The 15373-nt window shown below is 41.0% G+C and overlaps 1 pseudogene; it reads left to right on the top strand.

The window, feature by feature from the left end:
* The first annotated feature begins 4575 nt into the window (after positions 1 to 4575).
* Positions 4576 to 6036, top strand: LOC119619772 (uncharacterized; annotated as a pseudogene).
* The last annotated feature ends 9337 nt before the right edge of the window (positions 6037 to 15373 follow it).

Genomic DNA, 15373 nt, shown 5'->3' on the forward strand with positions numbered 1-15373 from the left:
TTACAAATATTTTCTCCCATCCCGTGGGTTGTGTGTTCACTCTGTTCATACATTTTTTTTTTTTTTTTTTGCTGTGCAGCAGCTTTTTAGTTTAATAAAGTCCCTTTTGTCTATTTTTGTTTTTGTTACATTGACCTAAGCCAATGTCCAAACGAAGTTTTCTAGGTTTTCTTCTAGAATTTTTATAGTTTCAGGTAGTATATTTAAGTCTTTATTCCATCTTAAGTTAATTTTTGTGTATAGTGAGAGATAGGGATCTAGTTTCATTCTTCCGCATATGGCTATGCAGTTTTCTCAGAACTATTTATTGAATAGGGTATCCTTCCCTCATTTTAAGTTTGTGTTGATTTTGTTGAAGATCAGTTTTGTGTAGGTATGTGGCTTTATTTATGGCTTTATTTATTCTGTTGTATAGATCTATGTGTCTATTTTTATATCAATAACATGCTTTTTTTGGCTACTGTAGCCTTGTAGTATAATTTGAAGTCGAGTACTATGATGTCTCCAACTTCGTTCTTTTTGCTTAAGAGTGCTTTGGCTATTTGGGCTCTTTTTTGATATGAACTTTAGGATTGTTTTTTCTAACTCTGTGAATAATGACATTGGTATTTTGATAGGAATTACAATGAAGCTATAAATTCAATGTTTTATAGTTCGTGTGTAGGTCTTCCACCTCCTTAGTTAAATGGATTTTTTGTAGCTATTGTAAATGGAATTGAGTTATTGATTTGTTTCTTAGTTTGATCATTATTGTTGTATAGAAATGCTACTTATTTTTCTGTGTTGATTTTTTTATCCTGAAACTTTTCTGGATTCATTTATCAAACCTAGGATTCTTTTGGAACAGTCTTTAGGGTTTTCTAGGTTCAAGATTATATTGTCAGCAAACAGAAATAATTCAACTTCTTTTCCAGTTTGGATGTGTTTTATTTCTTTCTCTTGTCTGATTGGTCTGGCTAGAACTTCCAGTACTATGTTGAATAGAAGTGGTGAAAGTGGGCATCTTTGTTTTGTGCCAGTGCTTAGGAGGAATGCTTTTCACTTTTCCCCATTCAGTATGATGTTGGCTGTGTGTGTGATGTAGATGGCTCTTATTATTATTGCTATTATTAATTTATTTTACTTTAAATTCCAGGATACAAGTGCAGAACGTGCAGGTTTGTTACATAGGTATATGTGTGCCATGGTGGTTTGCTGTACCTATCAGCCTGTCATCTAGGTTTTAAGCCCTGCATGCATAGCTATTTGTCCTAGTGCTCTCCCTCCCCTTCCCCCACAACCCTCTACTGGCACCAGTGTGTGCTATTCCCCTCCCTGTGTCCATGTGTTCTCATTGTTCAGCTCCCACTTATGAGTGAGAACATGTGGTGTTTGGTTTTCTGTTCCTGTGTTAGTTTGCTGAGGCTGATGATTTCCAGGTTCATCCATGTCCCTGCAAAGGACATGATCTCATTCCTTTATATGGCTGCGTAGTATTCCATGGAGTATATGTACCACATTTTTTTTTTTTTTTTTTTTTTTTTTGAGATGGAGTCTTGCTCTGTCACCCAGGCTGGAGTGCAGTGGCGCAATCTCGGCTCACTGCAAGCTCTGCCTCCCGGGTTCACACCATTCGCCTGCCCCAGCCTCCCAAGTAGCCGGGACAACAGAGGCTCGCCACCACACCTGGCTAATTTTTAAAAAATATTTTTAGTAGAGACGGGGTTTTACCATGTTAGCCAGGATGGTCTCCATCTCCTGACCTCATGATCTGTCCGCCTCGGCCTCCCAAAGTGCTGGGTTTACAGGCATGAGCCACCATGCCCGGCACCATGTTTTCTTTATCCAGTTTATCATTGATGGGATTTGAGTTGGGTCCATGTCTTCATTATTGTAAACAGTGCTGCAATAAACATACGTGTGCATGTGTCTTTATAGTAGAATGATTTATATTCCTTTGGGTATATACCCAGTAATGGAATTGCTGGGTCAAATGATATTTCTGGTTCCACATCCTTGAGGAATCTCCACAATGTCTTCCACAATGGTTGAACTAATTTACATTCCCACCAACAGTGTAAAAATGTTTCTATTTTTCTGCAGCCTCACCAGCATCTATTGTTTCTCGACTTTTTAATAATTGCCATTCTGACTGGCATGAGGTGGTATCTCATTGTGGTTTTGATTTCCATTTCTCTAACGATTAGTGATGTTGAGCTTTTTTTCATATGTTTGTTGGCTGCATAAATGTCTTCTTTTGTGAAGTGTCTGTTCATATCCTTTGCCCACTTTTTGAGGGGGTTGTTTGTTTTTTTTCTTGTAAATTTGTTTGAGTTTCCTTGTTGATTCTGGATATTAGACCTTTGTCCGATGGGTAGATTGTAAAAATTTTCTTCCATTCTGTAGGTTGCCTGTTCACTCTGATGATAGTTTCTTTTGCTTGTGGGTGCTGTCAGGTGGCAAATACTCTGTATGAGTTCCTTGCTTATAGGTAGCCTCAATGTGGTGGTTTTCTCAAATGCTAGTTGTAGTAACAGTGTACTGGACAGGTAAGTAGAGTCTTGGCCACCTGCAGAGATGGGAAGGTGAGGGTCTTGAGAAACTTACCTCATTCCCAACATTCCCAAGCACAGTGCATGGTGTCAGCAGATTTTTGTATTGTGTTGTGCAGTTTGACCTCCAGGCCAGTAGGTGGCACTGGCAGGTAAGAGTCAGCTGCAGTGGTAGCAGTAGGGTGTGTGTTTGATCTTTTTTAACCTGAAGGAGCTCTCTTGATGCCTCAGGCCATGGACCACACTGTGGGACTCCACAATGGCCTGGGCTCTGCTCTCAGAGCTAGGCAAAACTGGGTGAAGATACACTGGGCTCATTTGCTCTTAGGTCCATCAATGGCAGGTGCAGACAACAGCTCTGATTGGGGTAGTCAGAGAGTGGTGTAGGTTCTGTGACATTTCCTTTGTTACAAATGGCTTTAGTGTGGTGGCTTTCTCAAATGCCAGCTATAGTAGTAACGTACTAGGTAGGTGAACGAACTTAAGGCCTCCTGAGTAGCCAGGATGGTGTGGGCAATGGTGGTAGCTGAGGTCCCACAAAGGATTTCCTCTTCCTGAGCTTTGTGTGATTGTGTCAGTAGATGTTATAATGGGCTGTGCAGGTTGACCTCCTGGCCAGTAGGTGGCACTTGCAGGAGAGAGACAGCTGTGACAGTGGCCATGGGATTTATGCTTGACCTTTGTTAGCCAGAAGTATTCAGAAGTCCCAGCATATCAGGTGGGCCATGGATCTCCTAGGGGTCCCTGTCCCATGTTCTGCCACCAAGGTGGGTAGGTGGGCAAAGCTGGGTCAGGTGAGTCTGCATTCAGGTTTCCCAATGGTGAGCACAGTAGCAGCCCCAACAGGGGTGTGAGGGCAGTTTCCTGTTTGCTGGGGCAGTGTTCCAAGGGAGGAATGGAATCACCTCTGCTGCACAAAAGAGGCTGCATGAGGAGAGAGTGGAGCCCTGGCTTCACAGCCCAGCAGGCAGTAGTGGGACTCCAGTAGCTTTCAGGCCTTGACCTGGTGGGTCTCCCACCAACAGCCCATTTTGGCAGAAAGCTGAAAAAGTCATCTGAGTCGCAAGCAGTTTGTGCTCAGTTTGTAAAATTGCCCCAGGCTGCAAGACTCTGCTCTGGACAGAAACTGGCTCCCAGGCAACACCTTGGCTGGTCTGGGCCTGCGAAGTGAGGGTATCCCCAGCTCCTGCACCTGCAGCAAGAGCCTATTACCCACTTGACTCTCAGTTCTGTCCATGAGGGTTTGTCCTCACTTTAGATTGCCGATCCCAGTTGGGATTCTCTCCCAACCTGTGACCACTGCTTAAGTTGCCTGGCAAATTTCTGCAAGGCTCCCTATGAATTAGGATCAGGAATGGCATGGGCTGCTTTCAAAGTATTTGAAGTTTCTTTCATTTTTTTCTGTTGTGCTCCTATGTTCCTTTCTGAATAAAAATTCACATTGTGAATCTCTCTCTACACACTGTTTTGCTCTTTCTAAGAAAGTGAAATGTGCTAACAAAACCTCCAATCCACCATCTTGGAAAGACCCCTGCTACTTTGAAGTTTTATCAGCGTTTGGGGGGTAGTAAAGTGCTTTCTGGAACTTGGGAATTAAGGAAATGAGACTACATTCTGAAAATTAAATTGAGATTTAATTGGCTACTGGGCCAGCATTACTAGCCACTGAAATTTCTTCTCTGTTCATTTCTACAGTGTAAAAACTTTCAAGTTTTACTAGTGGTTAACAATTATTTTCTAAAAATACAAATTTCAAGAAAAATAGAAGAATAAAATGTAGTTGTTATCACTACAGTAGTAGTATTCTTTGTGTTTTCATGTTCCTTGATTACTATTGGATTTAATCTTTTGTGTTTTTAGTGGCCAATTATATTTCTTTTTTAATGAAGTATCTGTCATATACTTAGCTTATTTTTCTGTTGGTGTGTTAATATTTTTGTTATTCATTTGTAATAGTTTCTGATACTAACAAATATTGGTGTCTAAGGAAAGCTGAAATCTTATTTCTAATGCTTTTCTACCATCCAATTTTCCTATCAATAAGAAGGAGGAGCAGTGATATAGGGGGATAAGAATAAGGATATTTAGGCGTGGGCCCCACTCAGGTCAAGGTTTCAGTTTCTTGGGGAGGCCCCTGGTATCCAGATACCGCAGCTTATGTCACGTGGAAACTGCTGTGGCTGCTCCAGCCCCAGGGAGGACTCAGGACACCCAGAAGCTGGAAATGGACTCAGTGGCCTTTGAGGATGTGACTATGAACTTCATCCAGGAGGAGTGGACTTTGCTGAGTCCTTCCCAGAAGAATCTCTACAGAGATATGATGCTGGAAACCCTCGGGAACTTGGCCTCTGCCAAAGTCTGGGTGAGAGATTCTGTGGACATAAAGAAGGGAATCAACGTGGTGAACCCTTCAGCCAGATTCCTGATTGTCACCTGAAGAAGAAAAGTCATACTGGGGTAAAACCACGCAAATGCTGCGTGTGTGGGAAAGTCTTCCTTCCTCATTCATTCCTGACAGGCACATGACAGCTCACGCCAGACAGAAACTGTACGAGTGTGATGGGGAATGGGGAGAGAAGCCCCGTAAACAGAAACAATTTGGGAAAGCCTCCATTTCCCCCAATAGTGGTCCAAGGCACACAGTAACACCAATTCGAAAGAGACCTTATGAATGCAGAGTGTGCGGGAAAGCCCTTAATTCTCCTAATTTATTTCAAATTCATGAAAGAACTCACACTGGAGAGAGGTCCTACAAATGTAGGGAAATCATGAGAGCCTTTACTGTTTCCATTTTCTTTTGAAAACATGGACAAATGCACACTGGAGAAAAATGCTATGAATGTAAATACTGTGGAAAACCTTTTGATCATCCCAGTTTATTTCAAACTCATGTTACACTGGAGAAAAACCTCACAAATGTAAGCAATGTGGTACAACTTCATTCAGACACATGAAATCAGAACGCTGGAGAAATCCCACCAATGTCAGGAATGTGGGAAGAAACTCAGTCGTTCCAGTTCCATTTGCAGACATTAAAGGTCTAACAGTGGAGGAAAACTCCACAAATATCAAAAATGTGACCAAGTCTTAGATGTCCCACGTCCCTTCAAGCACATGAAAGAGCTCACACTGGAGAGAGACCTTGTGAATGTAATAAATGTGGTAAAACCTTCAATTATCCCAGTTGTTTTAGAAGACATGAAAAAACTCATAGTGGAGAAAAGCCGTATAACTGTGAAAGGTGCGATATGGTCTTCGGATGTGGCAATTCCCTAAGGAGACATGAAATGACTCATACTAGAGAAAAACCCTTTGACTCTAAACAATGTGGTAAAGTCTTTACTTTTTAAAATTGCCTTCAACAACATGGTAAAACTCATTTAGCTGGGCGTAGACAGTGCTTTTGGAGGCTGAGGCAGGGGGATCACCTGAGCCCAGGAGTTTGAGACCAGCCTGGTTAACATAAGAAGGCTGGGTATCATGGAGATGGACGACATAAATTGAAGAATGCACACTGGATGGAAATGTTAGTAGTTTGCAAAATACAGGAACATTTTCAATTTTAATAATTACTCTATGTTTTATTATTATTATTTTTGAGACGGAATCTCACTTTGTCCCCCAGGCTGGAGTGCAGTGGTGTGAACTTGGCTCATTGAAACCTCTGCCTCCTGAGTTCAGGTGATTCTCCTTCCACGGCCTCCCAGGTGACTGGGATTACAGGTGTGCACCACCATGCCCATACCCAGCTAATTTTTATATTTTTAGTAGAGATGGAGTTTCACCATGTTGGTCGGGCTGGTCTCAGACTCCTGGCCTCGAGTGGTCTGCCCGCTTCCGCCTCCAGAGATGCTGGGATTGCAGACATGAGCCACCATGCCCGGCCTAGATACATGTTTTACATGTCTTTTTACAGAATATATAACACGCAGCACAGTGAAGCACACTCTTCATATCCCTTAAGAAAATCTGTGACTTGGGAACGGTGGCTCATGCCTGTAATCCCAGCACTTTGGGAGGCTGAGGTGGGAGGATCACTTGAGCCTGGGAGTTTGAGTCCAGTCTGGGCAACATGGCAAGACCCCATGTCTATGAAGGAACGCAAACAAATTAGCTAGGTGTGGTGTGGTGGTGGGTGCGTGTGGTCCCAGCTGCTCGGGAAACTGGGGCCAGAGGATCGCTTGGGCCTGGGAATTCAAGACTACAGTGAGCTATGATCCTGCCACTCCAGCCTAGGAAATAGAGCAGGACCCTGTTTCTTAAAAAAAATATATATATATATACACACACACACACACACACACACACACACACATATATAGACACACACATATATATGTGTGTATATATGTGTGTGTGTATATATATATCTGTGTGTATATATATATGAAGTCTGTGAAGTTTTTTAGACAAAGACTTTTTTGGATTGCCTCCTGGAGAAAGGGTTTATGAATTTGACAGTGTTCATATGGCAGAACCTTAAATTGACTCTGTGGGTGAGAGACTCTTTCAGGTGAAAATGAAAGTCTTGAAGTCTTGAAGGAAGGGGTATTTCCACACTGTGAGGGACGACAGGTGGGTATGTTGACCTCCCAGAATTAAATTCTTACATGTCCCTGCCTTGGCAATGGGGCTGGATCCACTGTGGGGCTGGCTCCATTTCAGCAGTCAGAGTCTGACTTCCAAGCTTGGGAATGTGTTTTGCCTTCTGAATGCTAGTTTTCCTTGTGAACTGTAGGTGCAGCCAGCTGCTCATCTGAGGGAGTTCAAATCTCTGTAGGCAGATAGGTAGAGTCTCCCGGGATTATAGGAATTCAATCAACTTGAGCAGTCTGGTTTACAGCCTCCTACCAGGCAGCCTGTTCTTCCCCAAATCCTGGGTGGAATGTGGTGACCTTCTTTCTTTAAACCAGCTCTTTGTTTGTTTGTTTGAGATGGAGTCTCACTCTGTCACCCAGGCTGGAGTGCAGTGGCATGATCTTGGCTCACTACTACCTCTGCCTCCTGGGTTCAAGCAATTCTCCAGCCTCAGCCTCCCGAGTAGCTGGGATTACAGGCATGCACCATCACACCCAGATATTTTTTTGTATTTTTAGTAGAAATGGAGTTTCACAATGTTGGCTAGGCTGGTCTCAAACACCTGGCCTCAAGTGATCCGCCTGCCTCAGCCTCTCAAAGTGCTGGGATTACAGGCACGAGCCATGGCACTGGCTTTTTTTTTTTTTTTTTTTTTTTTTTGAGACAGAGTCTCACTCTGTCACCTAGGCTGGAGTGCAGTGGCATGATCTCAGCTCACTGCAACCTCCACCTCCTGAATTCAGGCGATCCTCCTGCCTCAGCCTCCCAAGTAGCTGGGACTACAAGTGTGCCACCATGCCCAGCTACATTTTTGTAGTTTTAGTAGAGATGGGGTTTCGCCATGTTGTCTAGGCTGGTCTTAAAATCCTGGCCTCAAGTGATCCACCTGCCTCAACCTCCCAAAGTTCTAGGTTTACAGGTGTGAGCCACCATGTCCAGCCTGGATACTTATAGTTATTTCTTGATTATATGGTAAACAAGGGGAGGATTATTCATGAGTTTTCCAGGGAAGGGGGGACAATTCCCAGAATTGAGGGTTCCTCACCTTTTTAGACCATGTAGGGTAACTTCCTGACATTGCCATGGCATCTGTAAAGTGTTGTGGTGATCCTGGGAGTGTCCTTTAGCATGCTAATGTATTATAATTAGTGTATAATCTGCATTGAGGACAACCAGATGTCACTTGCATCAACCAGATGTCACTTGTCAAAACCATCTTGGCTTTGGTGGGATTTGGACGGCTTCTTTAACCACAACCTGTTTTATCAGCAAGGTCTCTATGACTTGTATCTGTGCTGACCTCTTATAACTGAAAATACTTAACCTCCTGGAAATACAGTCCAGTAGGTCTCAGCCTCAGTTTACCCAGCCCCTATTCAAGATGGGAGTTGTGCTGGTTTCAAGGCCTCTGACATGACCATGCTAAAATCTCCACTCAGGGAGGAGCTATAGCTCATGGCCATCTCATGGGAGCTTATGCTGGCAGAATGGCTCAGTGCATGTGTGCCACTGAAACTCCCTCCTCTACATGTGATGATGCACCTTCTCCCTTCTCCATGGGCCTCAGAAAACCCTCCTGTCACTTTCCATCAGAGAGACACTGCTGTAGACAATACTCTCCATGGCCTCCTTACTTGAGTCAAGTAATAAAACCTCTATTGACGAAAAAAAAAAAAAAACAATAAGGATATTTATCTGATTGTGGTGATGAGGACAATATCCTGTGGATCAGGTCATTTAATAAGTATTATTACCAAGTAATGTTTATTACCCAATACCAAGTGTCGGGTACTTAGTGAGTTTCTGGACATATAATGGTAAAAACAACAGATGTGTTTTTTGTCTTCATGGAGCTTACCATTCAGTAAATTCAGTAAACTAGGTGAGATTGAGATACATGAGTCATAGTCACAGACACATAATTACAAGCCAGTGTAAGTATATGAAAATAGAGTTCTGTGATCTGGTCAACAAGAGAACCTGACCTATTTGGGGACAGTTTGAGTTGAGATCTGAAAGACAAGTGGGAGTTAAGTAGACAAAACCTGGGGGTTGTGTGTGGAGGAAGGTATTTTAGGCAGAAGGAAGTAGAAAGGCTGTGAGAGGGGAAAGTTTGGTGCTTTAGAAACATTAAAAAGGCCAACATGACCGGATGTACAAAGCAAATGCATGTATTGAGCTGGAGAGGTAGCCAGACTATGCAGGTTTTTGTGAATTATACCAAGGATGCTGGTCTTTATACTAAGATCAATAGAAGCCATTGAAGGGGTTTAAGCAGCAGAATGATGTGGTCAGATTTGCATTTTTATAAGATCACACTTTCTGTAATGGAGAACTGACAGGTGGAAGGCAAATGTGGATATAAGGTGGAATGGACAAATGAAGAATTAAGCTCATTATGCTCTTTATACATAGTTAGGTACCATGAAACACCACAGACTTCCAGCTCATCTCTTATCCTCCTCATTCTAATTACTCTTAGAATCCTTGTATCCTTCTCCACCTCTCTCTACTCTGGCAACTCTTCTACAGCATCCACAGTGTAATTTATGGCCCATTATCAGTAAAATCTCCTGCGTCTGCAACCTAGTTTTTAAATGATTCTTTCTCCTAGCTCTAATGAAAATATGACTCTTCCCTGACGACATTGCCCAGTCATCTGAAGTAGTGGCTATTTTTTCCTACCACTGAGCTTGGAAATTGGACAGGTCTTGTCCTCTTTGCTCACTGTGGCTTCTTTCATTCTTCCTCTTTTCCTTTTAAAAACTTGCTGATTTTGTGCTGGTGAGAATGTGAAGAAAAGAGAACTCTTATACACTGTTGGTGGGAATGTAAAGTAGTACAACCCCTATGGGGAACAGCATGGAGTTTCCTTAAAAGAATACAACTAGAACTACCATATGATCCAGCAATCCCACTCCCGAGAATCTATCCACAGGAAAGGAAATTAGTGTATTGAAGAGAAATCTGTATTCCCATTTTCATTGCAGCCCTCTTCACAATAGGCAAGATATGGAATCAACCTAGGTGAATATATATAATTATTATTTGTCTATTAAAAAACATTAAACAATTTTTAAACTTACTGATTTTGAGTCTCATGTAATCAAATTATATGACTCATCATTGTTAACACTCCTTATTTCTTTATACTTTTAACTTCAAATCGTATCATTTAATCTAGCACAACTTTTGTCACTAGTTGTTGATGATTTCAATAACAAAGAACTGGTTACTCAGTTCTTTGATGTCTTCTTCTTCAGTCAACGATGCTCCTTGTATGAGTCCTCATGACTTTTATCATCACCAATAACTGCATCTTGTGTATAACCTGAATTTCATGTCTCTCACTCTAAACACCATCTCTTCTCTTCTCCCACCTCACTCCTTCCAGCTTCCTAATCCCAGCAATACTTTGACCCCTCTGGAACTCTCATTTCCACTGATCACACCATTTTTTCACTGTTTCTCTCTTTTCATACACCTTTAATTCTTTTGCCTTTCTCTCACTTTTTACCATTCTTTTGGCAAAACTATTACTACTTTCTAGTAAAATCCAGCTCTCTATTATTCTGAACCTGTACCTGATCACCTAAAGCAGAGACTAGAGGAAAACACTCAACCAAGTTTCTTGATCTCATTTGAAATTCATGATCACGAATCTCAAGTAGGCCCTTAATGCTGTCAGGTAAGCCTTCTCTATGTCCTTAGTCCATCTGTCTCTTGCCTTCAGGATGATTATTTCAGACTTTTTCCATTTTGCTGAAACTCCAACATGTCTCTTATGCTCAGCTGATGACCACGCTTTCTTCCTGACTAAGGAAATGGAAGCAATCAGAAGAAAACTTGCACAGATGCCCATCAAAACATCTACTGACTTAAAAGCACTGGTACCTCCCTCTGCCTTCCTACATGTTACCTCAGATGAACTAACCATATTCCTATCCAAAGCCAGTTTCTCTACTTGTTCATTATTTGCTATCTCTACTTGTCTACTCAAAGAGCATTCTAGCAATTCTTTCCTCTTTTTCCTTCATTATCACTTTTTCACTTTCTACTGGATCATTCCAATTACCTTACACAAAAGTATCTTGACTCTACTTCCCTCAACAAATACCACTCAATTTTTTTTGCTTCCCTTTGCAACATACCTCCTTAAAAGGATTGTCGGTACTCACTGTCTCCAAATTCTCTCCTCCCCTTTTCTCTTAAAACCATGCCAACAGGTATTTGACATCACTGCATGGAAACTGCTCTCTTCAAGATCACTGGTTACTTCATGATACTAACCTTGGTGGTCAATCTTTGTTTTCATCTTACTCGACTCTGTCATCAGTATTTGCCATATGATCACTCCTACTGCTTTGGTAAGTTTTCTTCATATGGCTTCCAGAATTTTCTTTTGCTCTGCTAGCCACTCACTCCTTTGCAGGGTTTTCCTTTTCCCATACTTTTAGTGTATGAATGCTCTGCAGTTGAGCCCTTATTCCTCTTCTCAACTGTATCTACGTTATGTACTGTGGTGATCTTATGTTCACTCATGGCTTTAAGTATTTTTTTGCCAGTGACCCCCACATTTATATCTCTGGCTCAGATTCCTTTCTTCAACTCCAACTCATATATTCAACTGTCAACTAATTGTTCCAACTGAATGTCTTATAGACATCTCAAACTCAACATGTCCTAAACAAACTCCTGCTTTCTCTCTTTCTCTTTCCCTCTCTCTCTCTCTCTCACACACACACACGCGTGCGCACACACACACACACACGCACCCACACACACACACACAAACCTGCTGTATCAGCAGCCTTTTCCATTGCAGCTGAGCAATTACAGGTTATCAGCTCATCCCAGTTGCTCAAGCCAAGAAACCTTGAGTCATTTCAGACGGTTCCTTATTCATACCCCACATCCAATCCATTAAGACAGCCTGGTAGCCCTAATTTCAAAATATACCTGGGATCTGAATTACTTCTCACTGCCTACATTGCTGATTGCTAGGTACCACCATCATCTCTTTCCTAGTTACTTCAATTTTTTTCTAATAGGTCTCTCTACTTCTCTCCTGGTACTCATACAAAATTATTTTCAGATAATTAGCCACAGTGATATATTGAAAAAGTAAGTCTGATTATATATTCCTACAGCTTAAAACACTGTAGCAATTGCCCATTTCACCAGAATAAAGCCAAAATCTTCTTAATGTCCTACAATACCCCACATAAACTGCTTTACCTATCATTACCTTTCTTTTTCTTTACCCTGTCACTCAACTTCAACTACTCTGGCCTCCTTGCTATTCCTTAAACTCACCATGCATAACTCAGAATTAAGAAATTTGCTCTTGATGTTTTCTTCCTGGAATACTATTTTTTCAGGTATTTTCTTTGTTAATTCTCTCAACTCCTTCAAGTCTTTGCTAATAAGGCCTAGGCTTACTATTCAATTTCAGATGGCAATTTCCCCAGCCCCCAGCACCTCCAATATTCCTTTGCTCTCATTATCTTTTTTCTTTGCATTTCATAACAATGATCACTTTTAACATATCAGGTAAATTACTTAGCTATTATGCTTATTGTGTATTATTTGTCTTCCCCTGCTATAATATAAGCTTGAATGAGGACAGGGATCTTTTTGTTCACTGATGTATCCAGGCACCTGAAACAGCACGAGGCACATTGTAGGAACTCAATTAATGTTTGTTGAATGAAGGCAAAACAGAAAACAGAGTGAAGAATTCAGAACCTGATCAACATATATGTGAAATAAAGTAAATGATAAAGGAGGCATCCCATTTAATAGGAAATTGGATTATTCAACAAGTGGTGGTTTGTTATTCATTTGGAAGGGAGAAAAAGTTAGATTTATACATATAAAAATGAATTTCCTAACATATAAATTAGGCTCAGAAAAAAACATTTCATTGAAATTTGGGGTTGGAGGAGAGATTTGAATAAATCTTGGTGTAATTTTTTTTTCAACCATTGTTTTGGTATTCTTCTACTTGTTTTATCTGCTTCTTTGGTATTTTGAGGTATAATATGATGGAAAGAGTAATTTCCACGATCTCCGTCAACTAGGGTATTTCTTTTATATTCACAATGACATTAGTTTCATGGAGCTTCGCTTCTCAGAAAGTATGCTGTCACTACTTATTCCCCACTATTTTCTGTCAGCTGAATTTCTGGATTAATTTTCTGGATTGCCTGATTATAGAAAGATGGAGAGAAGAAACATAATTGGTTGATGGGTGTAGGGAGGGAGTAGAGGGAGGCAAATGGGAAGATTAGTGCTTGGGCTCATTGGATCCAGATTCATTCCCAAATGGTAGAGAAGGACTTTAGCCTTTCTGTTGGTACTGAACCTGGGTAGCAGAATCATAGATAAAGAATATAAAAATATGAATACTTCTTTTTTTTTTAAAAAAAAAATTCGGTTCATCTCTTTTTCAGGAAGTGGCCAGGGTGTACTGGGAGTTAAGGATAGAATATTTTCACTCAGTTCAGCTTCATTAGACTTATAATTGGAATCAAACCCTCTAAGATTTCAATATCAACTTACTTTTATTCTCATAGAATGTTTCACTTACTCTGCATCACATAGACATTTAAAAAGAAATTAGGACAGGCTTCACGTGGTCATCAGATTAACAACCCCTAAAGCAGTCTCCTCAAACTTCTTTCTAGAATGTTTTCACATAAAATGATACAACAAAATTGTGAAACAGGTAACATGGCTATTGTAACACCTCTATATATTTTCCTCATATTTTTCCTCCCCCTTGGGTTTTTCCCCAATTGAAGGTGACTCTGGTCCACTTATGTCTTCATCTGTGGCTTTTTGGTGACATCTTCCTGCCATACTTGAGTGATGACTTAGTTGTCTTCTGAATCATGGCTTTCAGCCTACCTGTTCTTCCCACAGTGTCCTTGGGACCACTCTGTTATCTTCTCATATTCTGCCCACACACAGGAATGAGACATCTTCAGAAACATGTTAACCTATTCTCCACGGATCCTGGAAGCAAATTTCCTTTCAGTAACAGACTGCGCATAATTGCATTCAGGAAGAATCCAGGTTCTCATACAAGCCACTGGGCAAATGATAAAAGAAATGTTTTTCTACACTTGTGCTGTCTTTTCTGCCTCCCATTCACACATCTTCACTGAATTATCTACCTTCGGTCCTCTCCCACACACATAATGAGAAGTAGCAAGGCTTTAATCCTGTCAGGATGAAAAAAAGAAAAAATTATATGACATTTAAGGAGCATAACATTGCTTCCTTTCTAGTGATGTTCTATTTTCTGTATTAGACACCTCCATTCTCACACAGGTTTAACTCACACATCTACATAGATGACCCTGAAGGTCTGGTTTCTCTCCCAAGTTCCTGTCCGACCACCTATTGAACTTTTCCATCCAGATATTTTTAAATCTACTGTGGCCCAAAATATGCTCACACCTTTCCTCCTGACTTACCTGTTCCTTTTCTGGTAATAGTGACCAAACACTAAATGTTGTAGTCATCTTTGAGTCGTCCTCTGCCTTCTTCTCCTACACTCTGGGTGTCTTGGGGGGTTCATTTACTGCTGTGATGACTCATCATCACCTTCTTTGCATTTCCATTGCTTCCACCCTAACCCTGGCAGGGCCATATTAAAACTTTAAGTTTCCTTCCTCTCCTATATATTATTCAAATTTAAAACTGTGCTGTATATATTCACTGAAAGTGAATTTTTAAATTTTCTTTGTGACTTAGCTTCACTGTTTTGGAACTCAGAATACAGCTTCCTTTGGAACTAATCTCCTAAATAGAAATTAAGTTCCCAAATGCTTATTTAATCCTTAACACAATGAAATAATAGAAAACTCAGCCCAGGGGCATAACAATGATTGTATAGGGATGTGAATTCAGACTTCCAATATGGGACTTTTCTCATTCTCTGCCCCACAGACTTGATCTAGAAGATGTGTCTGGATGACTAAAACTCTCATTTGCAATAAACTTCAGGTGTGGATGCCTACGCCCTGGGGCAAGAAATCTGAAAGAGTGAAGGGGCAGTGCCCTAGGATGAGAACTGTGAGCTTATGGCCAAAATGCTATTTTGAGGGTAAGGGTATGGGTAAGCATATTTAGAACTCCTTTTTGTTTCTCCTCTATATCTTGTTCTTTGCCTCTCCTATCATGACCCTTTGTAAATGTACTCTTAGATTCATGACTGTGTAAAACTATCAGGAAGAGATCCCCAGGACCATCTC

The sequence above is a fragment of the Chlorocebus sabaeus genome, chromosome 25 (genome assembly GCF_047675955.1).
Source record: "Chlorocebus sabaeus isolate Y175 chromosome 25, mChlSab1.0.hap1, whole genome shotgun sequence".
NCBI lineage: Eukaryota > Metazoa > Chordata > Mammalia > Primates > Cercopithecidae > Chlorocebus > Chlorocebus sabaeus.